The following is an 11,527-nucleotide window of genomic DNA, read 5'->3' as shown; positions in this document are numbered from 1 at the left end:
TCTTGAGTTTCTGTGAATAATGACTAGGATAGGAGAAGGGACAGGGCCTTCGAGTGAGAGAGGCAACATTGAAACATGAAAGAGGGGCCTTTGTCCATATCCCTCTGGCTGGGATCCAGGGCAACCAGACAGCATCGGGATCGATTGTGGAAGCCCCAGAGAAGTAGGAGGACATGTGTTTCAAGAGCCCAACATAAATGTTCAAGCACCTGGGGCAGCATCCAGTTCCAGCTCATTGCCTTCCTCTTCTATTCCCAGAATCACATTCATTATTATTGTTGATGAAAGCTGCAGGATTTGCTTGTGGCGATGATGTTACTGGTAGGGGAGGTGTGCACGTGTGCGCCAATTCTTGCAGTGTCATAATAGTATTTATTCACTTCCCTAATTCACTAAATTTGTTCCTTTTACAAGCAGTGGTACAAATCTTTTTACGTCCATTAAATAATAATTGAATGTCCATTGTGAGCTAAGGACTGGGGGCAGAAAGATGACAGTTTTAGCTTTTAAGGAGTTCACTGTCTAGTAGGGCAGAAATAGCAACACAAATAATGACTATTTGGTGTGGTATGTACGGCGTCAGAATTATATTTAAAGTACAACAGGAATAGATGGAGACAGTAATCAAAACTGGTGCAGCTTTCAGGGACAAGGACAGATAATTTGACACGTCCATTTGGAACTCCTGGGACATAGTGATCTGGTTGTTTTGAATAAGTGATGTTGTCATTGCCAATCCCGAGCTAACGAAAAGAGAAAAAATGAGGGATAAGCAGGAGCCATAGTTGACTGCTCAAGGGTTAAATCCAGCCAGAAAACAATGGCTTATTTGGCCTACAGAGTTAAAAGAGAGAGTAAAAGATTAGTTATCATAATTGCAAAGTAGGGAGATTACAAAAAGATCTGGATTAACAGTTTCCCTTGAGACAGTGGACGATTTGGCAACAAGTGGATTGTGCTCTCTGGTTTGCCATGGTCCCCACCCAGCTCTGCTCATGCAGCTGCTCTTCTCCCTGGCCCCTGTGTGGATTTGAACTTGATCCCTATTTAATGCGACGGTGGGGTCAAAGACCATCTGAGAGTGTCTGTAGCACATAATACTGGGTAATAAAAATCTGTACTTTTGGGTTATGTCAAGATGTTACATACGCATCAGGGAAGACCATTAACACATGGTCATATGTTAAAAGCATTTCACAAATCTTCTGTGGGTTGTACACTCATTGATTAAGACATAACCTTAAAGAATGGAATCACTAGCATCATTCATGTCCTTAACATATTTCATTATTCCAGAGTGGCTGTGAGGATCAAAATAGGATAGCGAATATAAAAGTGTTCTGAAAAAAAAAAAAAGAAAGTGTTCTGTAAAATGGCTGTGGTTTACAAATACAAGAGAGGATATAAAGAACAAAACGAAAGATACAATAAAACTTTCATGATGGCAGAATAAATTTGAGCATGTGAAAGCAGGGGAAGGGAGTGGCATCTGAAGGAATCCTCTAAATTTTAACAAATAACATAAAATTTTTGTATTGGGTAGACTGGGGAGGCATCCTGGTAGTATTCTAGTTCTACTTTCAGAATCAAGGAATGGCTATTGTGGATTAATATAATATGCCCACATTGTTGACGACCCCAAGACACATATCTTAACCTCCTGCTTACAAATCTGTTACCCACTCTTCATGAATTTAAGCCTTTCTTGAGCCTGTTAAATGGTTCAAGAAAATTACAGATTAAAAAAAAACAAAACAGGAGAGCTATTAGGCACAAGCAGTACAGTGAATCAAAGTAGATTAGAAACCTTGCAGTGGACGTATCTTTCCTTGGTATTGAATCCAGCAAGTGGAGATGGCTTACAGTTAATAGGCTTGCTGGGTATTTTCTCTCCCTCATCAGAAACTTGGCTCCTTAAATGGCAACTTTCTTCTTATGTTTAGTAAAAGTAGAACTCATACAAATAATAAACCTCTAACGGGGTCTCACTGTAACCGATAAAGATTTCCTCTCCTTTCTCTGGATAAAAGGGAAAGAAATGAAGCTAGTGGGCAGGAGAATAATTTCTCTGAGCACATTTTCCAGAAGTTCCGCCTTTTCGCCAATTTGTATTGTAAGCTGTTAGGATGACATTATGTCTGTTGAGATCAAAGGTAAAACGTATTAGAAGGAGCAATGCAAAGGCAAACCAGTGATAAGTGTGGCGCCCTTTTAATATATTGGGTTGGCCAAAAAGTTCATTTGGGTTTTTCCGTAACATAGTTATTCTCTCATCAGCCAACAGAGCAGTCCCCCAGCCTCCTCCCAAGCACCCTTGGCTAAATTCCCCTAACCTTAGGATCTGGCCCTGAGTGGGGAAATTTTGTTTGGTTAGTCAGGATGAGAGTCTTGAGAGTTGGGTGGTTTTCCTCCCTTCTGCAAGCAAGCTATCAAAGAATGGAAGGCAGATGCTCCAAGACAACAGTGGTTGTCAAACATGGATGCCAACAGAATCACTTGGGGAAGCTTTAAAAAAATTACCCAGCTTCACTGCCCCCCCCCCTCCGCCGTCAATTAAAACAGAATCTCTAGAGGTGGAGTTCAGGCACTGGGATGTTTTAAACGCTCCTTAGGTGATTTGTAATGTGCAGTGTATGTGAAAACCACAGCCTTCAAGATGCAGGTCAGCTTCTGCAGCCATTGCAGGACTTTACAGAGGTGTCCATGTCAGTTCAGTGGTCAGCAACCATCCTCAGATGAGTCGGTAGACCAGTAAATGGTCACCTGAGGATAGATCGCCTTCCCTCTTGCTTTCCTCCTGCCTGCCATCCCAATCCTCCACCTCCTCCCCCTGCTTTCTCCACTTTTGTGTACATCTGCCATTTTACTGGGCCAGTACCCATTCACGCTGCTTCTAGAAATAGCATCTCAGTTCTGCAAAACCCCTTAGCCCCTAACTCTCAACCTTGACTCCACCCACAGCTCCAGAAGTACCCTGTGACTCCAACTTGACCAATAAGAATATGAACTCGCCTTACCCTAGAGTGATTGGGTCAGGGCTGGGCACGTGACTGGATCCCAGCCAATGAAGGGCGAGTTCTCAGTGCTGAGACAGGCGTCCTTGCATTTAGGCGTAGGAGTTGCTGTCTGCCGTCCTATCACCGTGGGTGTGGCCGGCCTAAAATGGAGTCAGCTCTGAGAAATGCTGATGTGTCAGCAGGAGAGAGAAGGAAACCTGGAGTAGTCAGGCGTCTGGAGTGGGCCATGCGCAAAGTTGGATCCACCCTGGACTTCCCAGCTGTGGCAGCCCTCCGCTCCCTTTCTTGCTGAGCTGATTTGTATTGGCCCTTCTGTCACATTGCTGGTTGGTGACCTGGCTGACTTACCCATTCTCGCCCCTGGGAAGTGTCCTTTAAGTCTTCTCTTTGGACGGAGGGAGAAGATGCCCAGAGACCTTCTCCATCAGCGGGCCCTGTCAGACGAAGCCAGCCCAGAGGCCCAGTGAGAGTAGAAAAATGGCACCCGTTCTAGGCTGACACCGCCGCACGCGTGGAGAGCGGGGCGCTGGCTCGATTTCAGACCCCTCCTTCCTCTGGGTGATCTGGTGCAGGGGACAACGTGAACAGTGGCCTCAAGGGCAGCCCAGGCATGGCATACTTGGCCTTGGGCAGAAGCCTCTCACTGGGGACTCTGCTGGGGGAATCCTAAGTCCCTTGATTTAGTTTCCCCATAGATTTGGTGAGAAACAATCCCAGCTCATGCCCCTCTCTCATGGTACAGTGTCACCAAGGCGACCTGCAGAAGAGTATTTAGTTACCGAGTCCTCCGTTTGATTCTCAGTTTTGAATAAAAGCACATATTTTGTAAGCCTTTGGCAGCTATCAAGAGCTTTATAGCTAATATTTATTGAGGACTTACTGTGTATCAGACATCATATATAGGAAACATATCATGTATATGTCTCAGATTATTTATTACATAAAATATTCATTTTATTTTTATAAGAATTATAGGAGTTTGTTACTGTTATTTTGTATATGAGAAAACCAAGGCACAGAGGGTTTAAGTAATTTGCTCACAGTCACACAGCCATGAAGTTGCAGACCTGGGATTCCAAACCCCAGAATTTGTATTCGAGAGCCTGGGTTCTGAAGCAGAATGCTTTATCCCAGCCTCATCAAGGCTACTTGCTCAATCCAGAAAAAAATATAGTCATTTACGGCAGAAAAAAAGAAAAGGTTGCAAGATGCAGGGTCGGTGGCTTTGGCAAGCCAGTCATTTCTTTCCAGTGTGTGTGCAGCCACCCTCCTTCCTCTCCTGAATGGAACGTTTGCTCTGCTGGAAGTGGGCATGGTTATATAAATACATATTGATTTGGAGAGGCTGCTCCAGGGCTGAGGGACAGAGTAACTGGGGAATCAGACTGCTGTGACCACGTTCCAGGTCCAGATACAAAACCTGATCAGTGAGACCATAAAGTATGCTTTGTTGACAGAAGGAGGTGTTTAGCAACATTTTCCCTTTTCAGTTTAGTATGCAAGTAGCATTTGATTCCCTGGACGTTTTTATTTCTAACCAAAGCTCTGAAATGCAGCCTAATTAGCAGCATTGCCTCGAAAGTGGAGCTTTTCTCTCCTAGGGAATGGGGGGCCTTCAGAGAGCACTTCTTGCCTGTTGTCCCCACTTGCTGTACACTGATTTCAGTGTGTTCAGCTTGTCCCTCCTTGCCCCAAATAGCCCAGTAGAACAAAGAGAATATAATCTTACTTCTTGCCACACCTTGCATTTTGTTCCCTTTTTTCTTCTTTCTTGGTAAGGTTGAAAAATACATTTCAATATGGCTATTCTCTCCTGTGGTTGGAGGCCAGCCCTGAGATTTCAAAGAAAACTCCTTTGTTCAAGATTTAAGAAAATAATCACTGCACAGCAAACATTGATATGACTTTTAATGGCCATTTACCTGATTAATATCCTTTCATGCTACAAGGCAGCATGAGACACAGTGCTTTAATGAAAGCCAACAACAAAGCGTGGACCAGGTGTGTTACTAAGAAACAATCTCTTGTGTGATTTAATTAGTCAAAGCATTGCATGGAGCAATTATAAGCAACCTTGCAGAGGTGGCAGCAGTATGGAGCCCTCTGCTCTAAATTGGTTTTTTAAAGAAAGGCATCATGATTTAATAACTGTGCATCTCTAGTGAAAGAAGAAACCCCTCTTTAATTGGGAGCAAAAGGGAAAAAATAATACGCTAATCACAATTTTTAGATCTTTCCCCACTTCCCCTTACCTCTAATTGGGTACAAAAATAATAATAATAATTTTCAGCCATTTCTTGGAGAATGTGAAAATGATTGTTTCTGTTATGTTTTTTTCCTCTGTTCCTTGAACTCCTCAGTACCATTTTTGAGGTGGCATCTTTGGAGAAAACCTGGAATAACCCCACCTGGTCAGGCTGAATGCGGGACACCCTGTAATTTTAAGAGTTGCCTTTATTGCATTCTTACATATAAAAGAAATGGGAGTTGTGATGGTTTGATGGGGCCTTTTTTTTTTAAATCCTCATGCTTGGTTTAATGATGTGTCAACCTGCCACGGAAAGATTGACTGGCATAATGCTTATTACTTAAGATAAAGATAGATTTCTTGTGTGATATGGGAGCTTTACAATAGATAGGGTCTTATCAGGGAAAGTCTGCCTAACCCAGGTAGGATTTGTGATTGACTTCTACATTTCAGTTCTCTATACTTCTACTTAAATTATGGAGACAAGTGTTCAGTGCAGAGAGAGAGAAACACAGATTAGAGAACAAAAATTGAAACGTCCCTTCTTCATCAAGCTCCTGTGCACTTCCTCCCTCGGGAGTCTGGGGTGAACGTGTGCCCTCCGAGGACCAGATTTCCTTGAGTATGGGAGATTGAACATCACACACCATCAGAGAGTCCTTTATCTTTGGGGTCACTGGGCAACGCTGAGTGGAATCGCTTTGGGGCCTTTTAGTATGTGCAGATCTCCTGATCTATAAAGTCTCATCTAGGACTCGGGGTCCATATCCGGCATTGGGTTTTGATGCCTCAGGCCAGTGATGAGTTAGAGATAGATAAGGTATTGGCGATGGTAGTTGTCAGCCTCAGTGGTTTGTAAGCCGTGGCTTGCCACAGGCCTGTTTTTGTGAAGAATGTTTTATTGGAACACAGCCACCCCCATTCATTTCCATATTGTACTGCAGTGACAGAACTGAGTGATTGCCACGGAGACCATCTGGCCCACAAAGCCAAAAATACTTACTTGGCCCTTTGTGGAAAAGTTCACTGACCACTGAAAGTGGTCGGAGATGATTTCTGATGAGCAGCCCTTGCCTTTGCAGCCTGTTAGGTGGGAACGATCCTAGAGGGACCCTCCTCCCCTGTTTCTCAGTATCCAAGTGGCTTAGGCTGAGGAGGAAAGTTGCATTTGGGATTTGAGCAGTGCACTGAGAGGCCATTCCCAGGCTGGAGGTGGAGTCCCTGATACATTTTGAGTCCAGCTGGAAGTGTTGAGGAAACATCGTTTAGCTTTTGGAAAATTACGGTTTATAAATCAGTGGATCACAGGCTGTGGGACTACACAGCCATAGGCACTAAGCTCTTTTTGTGGATAAAATGCATAAACCTTGAACATAGAATCTTTTCTTATAGATACATTTTTAATTTCAAAAGAAAATTCATTTGCTAAAAATATTTGAACAGTAAAGGTGAGATTCAAAATGCCTGACAACAGTTTGGTACGGGACCTGACCAGTTGGGTTGATGCCAGCCATGAAGCAAGAAGTGCCGCCTAATGGTCTGCCCCAGCGCAGTGTGTACTCTGCTAATGGCCCCTTTGACCACCCACCCCTTACTCTCATCCATTTTGTTCCCTTTCCTATCGTTCTTAGTTTGGCATGTAACTTTCTGGAGAGTGTTGTAGGCTTTTATGTACACACTCAGTGAATTTGGAGTATTTTGGGGAAGTTTTTAATCAAAGCATGAATATAGCTATTCCAAAACATTTCTTCTTAGTGGATCTTTTAGAACTAATACAGATAGATCTACTTCATTCCTTTTAGCTGCTGTGTGATACAACGTAGTATAGGTATTCTTAAACACCCATAGGAACTATTTTTCAAATGAATGCAGATGTTATTAATAAAACACTAGTTCGTTTAAAACGTCACTAAACTCAGAATGTATTTTAGCATGTGGAAACAAACATAGCAGATATCATGGGGATCTGAGAAATATTTTCTGTTAAAAAGAAATAACAGAAAACAAAATCAAAACCAAGTATGTATATTCACATATTTGCCTGCTTGGGCAAAAAAGTCTTTGGAAGGATCCAAAAAGCAACCCTGAAAACTAATAAAGTCATTGCCTTTAAGGAATGAACTAGAGGGTGGGATGAGTAGGAGACAATTCTTTGGTAGATTTAAGATTTCAGATCATGTCTAACTATATTATTTGTTTTGAAGAACAAAATAATAACACAAGCAGAAGGAAGTGTCTTGGTGGTTGACGTAGGGATCCCCTGGTCAAGCCTGTGACCAATAACAAATTGTTCTCCTATCAGACCAAATAATTGAGTACTTAAATTACTATCAACAACCTCCAGGGAGGTCTGAGGCTAGATTGAAAATCTTTTTTTGAAAAACTAAACATAAAACATAGATCCACTAAATTAAAAATAATTTCATTGAAACTTAAATAATCCCCAGGAGGCCCAGCCCAGCAAGCAGCAGCTGCTGCTCCTCGGGGCCCTCCCCTCCCCCAGCCTGCGTTTGACCTGTGGGTCCCAGGGGTCATCTGCTCAGAGCCGCCTCCCTTAACCCTTCTGGCCTGGGAGTGGCAAGGGATAGAGGGGCAGCTGTTTCTGAGAGACAGTGGGCCCAGACGCCAAGGTTGGGGCCTCAGGCCTCAGTCCCCCACCCCCTTCCCAGACAGCAGGGTTGAGGAAGAAGGAAGCTTTGTCTCTTCCTTCACCTCTAGGGCCTATAAGGACCCCCAGAAATCCTTTCAGCTAGGATGAGAGATTTCTGAATGTATATCATGGGGAATATGTCCATACCAGCAGCTAGATTCCTCTTTTTATTATCTTCCGTAATAATAACAGATGTTTATTGAGTCTTTACTCTGTGCCAGACAGTTTGCTAGGAGGTTAATTATTGAATTATTTTATATACGTTGAGTTGGGATCTGAACACCAGAGCTAGTGCTTCTAACCACCCTGTAATCATGCTCTTCCTGTGTCCCTCACATTTAGATGCCAGAATAAATACTCCTATTCACCCAATAAGGGATGAGATGACCCAGAAATCCTGCATTGGGAGCTGCCAAATGTAATGTTTAACCTCGGCAATGATTGGCTTAAGATGCAGTAATCATGCCATCAGGACCAAGAAATGTGTTCAGAGTCTTTTGTGTGTAAGGAACTGGAAAAGATAAAGAAGTATAATAATATTCAATATGTACTGAGTGCTGACTTTGTGCCAGGCCCTGTTCTAAGATCTCCGCTATTACATTTACTCACAGTAATCCTGTGGGAAGAGATTTATCATTTCCCGCACTTTACAGATGAGGAAACTGAGGCCTGCTGAGATCACCTTGTATTTTCTGTGCTATATCCCTAGAAACAAACATTTCTTTGAGAAGCCCTGATTCCTTCCAATGAAGAATGGTATTTAGAAACCAAGTTCTGGTCACTGGATGTGCTCATTGTTCACTGGTATGTCACTGCTTATAGGTTCTCTCAATGGACAGAACTAGAAAATACACGTATGTATACTAACCAATATATACACACATATCTATAATTATTTCTGTATCTGCCTATATATAAATTAAATTTACATGAGTTTATACCTTTGTTTCTGACTCCAATTCAGCACCCACTACAGATTTAACTTTAGCTTTTCTCCCTGTTTATTTGCAAATTTCTTTCTCTGACAGTGAGAATCCTGGCTCCCATTATCTACCATTTATTTACATATTTGTTCAAGTCTAGTATACATGTAGCTCCAGAATTATTAGTCCATATCCCTGAGAGAAACAACTAAATAAAGTGCGGTGATTATATACAGTTCTTTTTTTCTTTAGCTTTACAGTTCCTAGTCAAAATACCATTTTCCACAGTTACTTAGGTCACCAGTCTGCTCTTTTGGTCAAACTGGAAGCAGGTGCGTTAGTGCAGTTTGCTAATATTTTCAGTTCTCTTCTTTTGGGAGGTTAGAACTTTCTTGCCCTCACTAGGTTAGGTAAGAACATGTTACTTGTTTTGCCCAGTGCAGTGTAAGAGAAGGTGACATGTTTTGTTCCCAGGAAGAAGGATTTGATTACTTGGTGTGAGATTCTCCATCCTTCCCTTCCCCTGTCTTGGCAGTTGTGGAAGCATAAGTTGCTATAAAAGTATGAGCTGATTCATTACACAGAAGGCAGCAGCCTGGGAGAATCATCTAGAACCAGAGTGGATTTTGCATGAGAAAAAAACATTTATTATTGTAAGCCCCTGAGATTTTGGAGTTGTTCGTTACTGCCGCACGGCTATGATCTTACCTGATACATAAATAAATGTAATAATTAAGAATGATAAGCTATTAAAAAGTAAACTCCACATCCTATGGGGAAAATTAGTGGTATAGATAAATGCTCTGAATAGCGGTTCTTAAAGCTGTTTGTGTTCACAAATCCGTTTGCAGATCTGATGAAAGCTATCTGCTATCTTCTTCCCAAAATACATGAAGTCACATATACACAATATTTTACATTCCATTTCAGCCACGTGCAGAGACTCCCTGAAGCCTATCTAGATCACGTGGCCCATCTCACGTGGGCAGCTGCTAGTCATCTTCACCGACTGCTGCCATGTGGGGTTGCGGGCTCATTGTTTAGGGCATGAACCTTTGGTAATAAGGTTCAGATTGCTCCCTGCAGGTGGAGGCAGTCTGAGAGAGCCTCTTGGAGGAGGTGCCTTTCAGGCTGAACCTGAAAGGAAAGGCAGGAGAGAGTGGGAATCAGATTTTAGGTGGAAGTCATAAAGGCAGGAAGTAGCAGATGGTGTCCTTAAACTCAGGGCAAGCTTACTCCAGATGCCACCATTTAAACCTCTATGTAAGACAGTATTGGCCCCCATGGAATTTCTTTTCACTGTTTCAGGGAGGCAAGAAGGAAACCTAACCCTGACACTGTGTGTTGAGCAAGGCTCTGAAACCCTTGAGTGGTTGCAAACTCTGATGGCCTTAGTGCCTGGCAGGTTAGTGAGTGTAGTAAGCCAAGTGAGGGACAATGGGGAGTGGAGTGGACTGCAGTGGATTGGAGAGCACGTGGCCCAGCTCAAATGGGCAGCTGCTGTTTATCTTCATGGACAGCTGCCGTGGGGGAATGTGAATTCAGTGTGCCACTCTTCCAATTCTTCAAGAGAAAATGTAAATCTGGTGGGTTTTTTTGGTAAAATATTCTGATATGTTAAAAAGAGACAAAGCGTGTATGGCCACGAGGGCCACCATGTATAATTGGGTAGGTTGTGTTTTAGCTGGGGGTCCTAGAGTAGGTCCACACAGATGAAGGTATGTCGTTTTCTAACTCATACATAGGTGCATATAGGGCTGCGTAAGCCCAGATGAAGTTATATCCAGGCTGCACGCCTCCAATTTGAGGCCTCCGATTTGGGAGAAGCTTGCTTTCTCTGGTCCCAGCAGGCCTTTCTGTAAGTGAGTGTGAATAGCCTACAAGGCACACCCAGTTCAAGGCAATCAGCTCTCTCACCTGTGTGTGAGGACCCAGTTCCTCTCTGGCTGGCATTCAGGCCCACAAGGTGAGGGAGGTATTAGTGGACATTTAGAATCTGGCTGCTGGGCACCTCTACCTGGTGCCTGTTTTCATGAATGACAGCATAACCTTATTTTCTAGGCAGCCATGCAAAATATAATCACATGGTTCTTGTCTACCCAAAGATGGACTAAAAACAAAAGCAGGGTAAAATTACACATGAACACTTGCTGTACAGCACACATAACACTGGTAGTTTGGAAAGGAGGAAGTGTCTTAGCTATCATTAGAGGCACTGGTATATTTCCCTAGTATTATAGTAGGCATTCCATGAACAACACCTTGCTGTAGTTTTCTGTTTTTCTCTCTTTTTTTTGGACTATACAGTTTCCAGGGCAATAAAAGTTGGTGGAAAGGTGTTTGGGGTTTTCCCACCAGAACAGCAGGCTTCCATTCTCCTTGCTGGGCCTCTGGGCCTCTGAGAGATACCATCACACCAGACTTTAGGGGTGAATGGTATATCCCAAAGCAGGCTCTGACCCATGGAAAAGAGGAAGGAATTCACTGGACTGAAGGGTGTGATTATGGTTGCAGATTTGCTTCATGACCTTGTAGGGCCCCAAGACTCTATCTGAAGCAGTGAGTGTCCTCTGGCTTTTGCTAGCTGGTCATGATAGACCAAGTAGAGCACCCACTGAGTAGAGATGGGGCCAATGGCTTAGAAATAATTCAGACATTACAAGAATGCACAGTCCACACAAAATCTGCT

Source organism: Delphinapterus leucas, chromosome 20, assembly GCF_059928025.1.
Source record: "Delphinapterus leucas isolate spDelLeu-1000000601 "Yukka" chromosome 20, BTC_Dleu_Yukka2, whole genome shotgun sequence".
Taxonomy (NCBI): domain Eukaryota; kingdom Metazoa; phylum Chordata; class Mammalia; order Artiodactyla; family Monodontidae; genus Delphinapterus; species Delphinapterus leucas.
The sequence above is the reverse complement of the archived record's forward strand: the minus strand, read 5'-3'. Positions refer to the sequence as shown.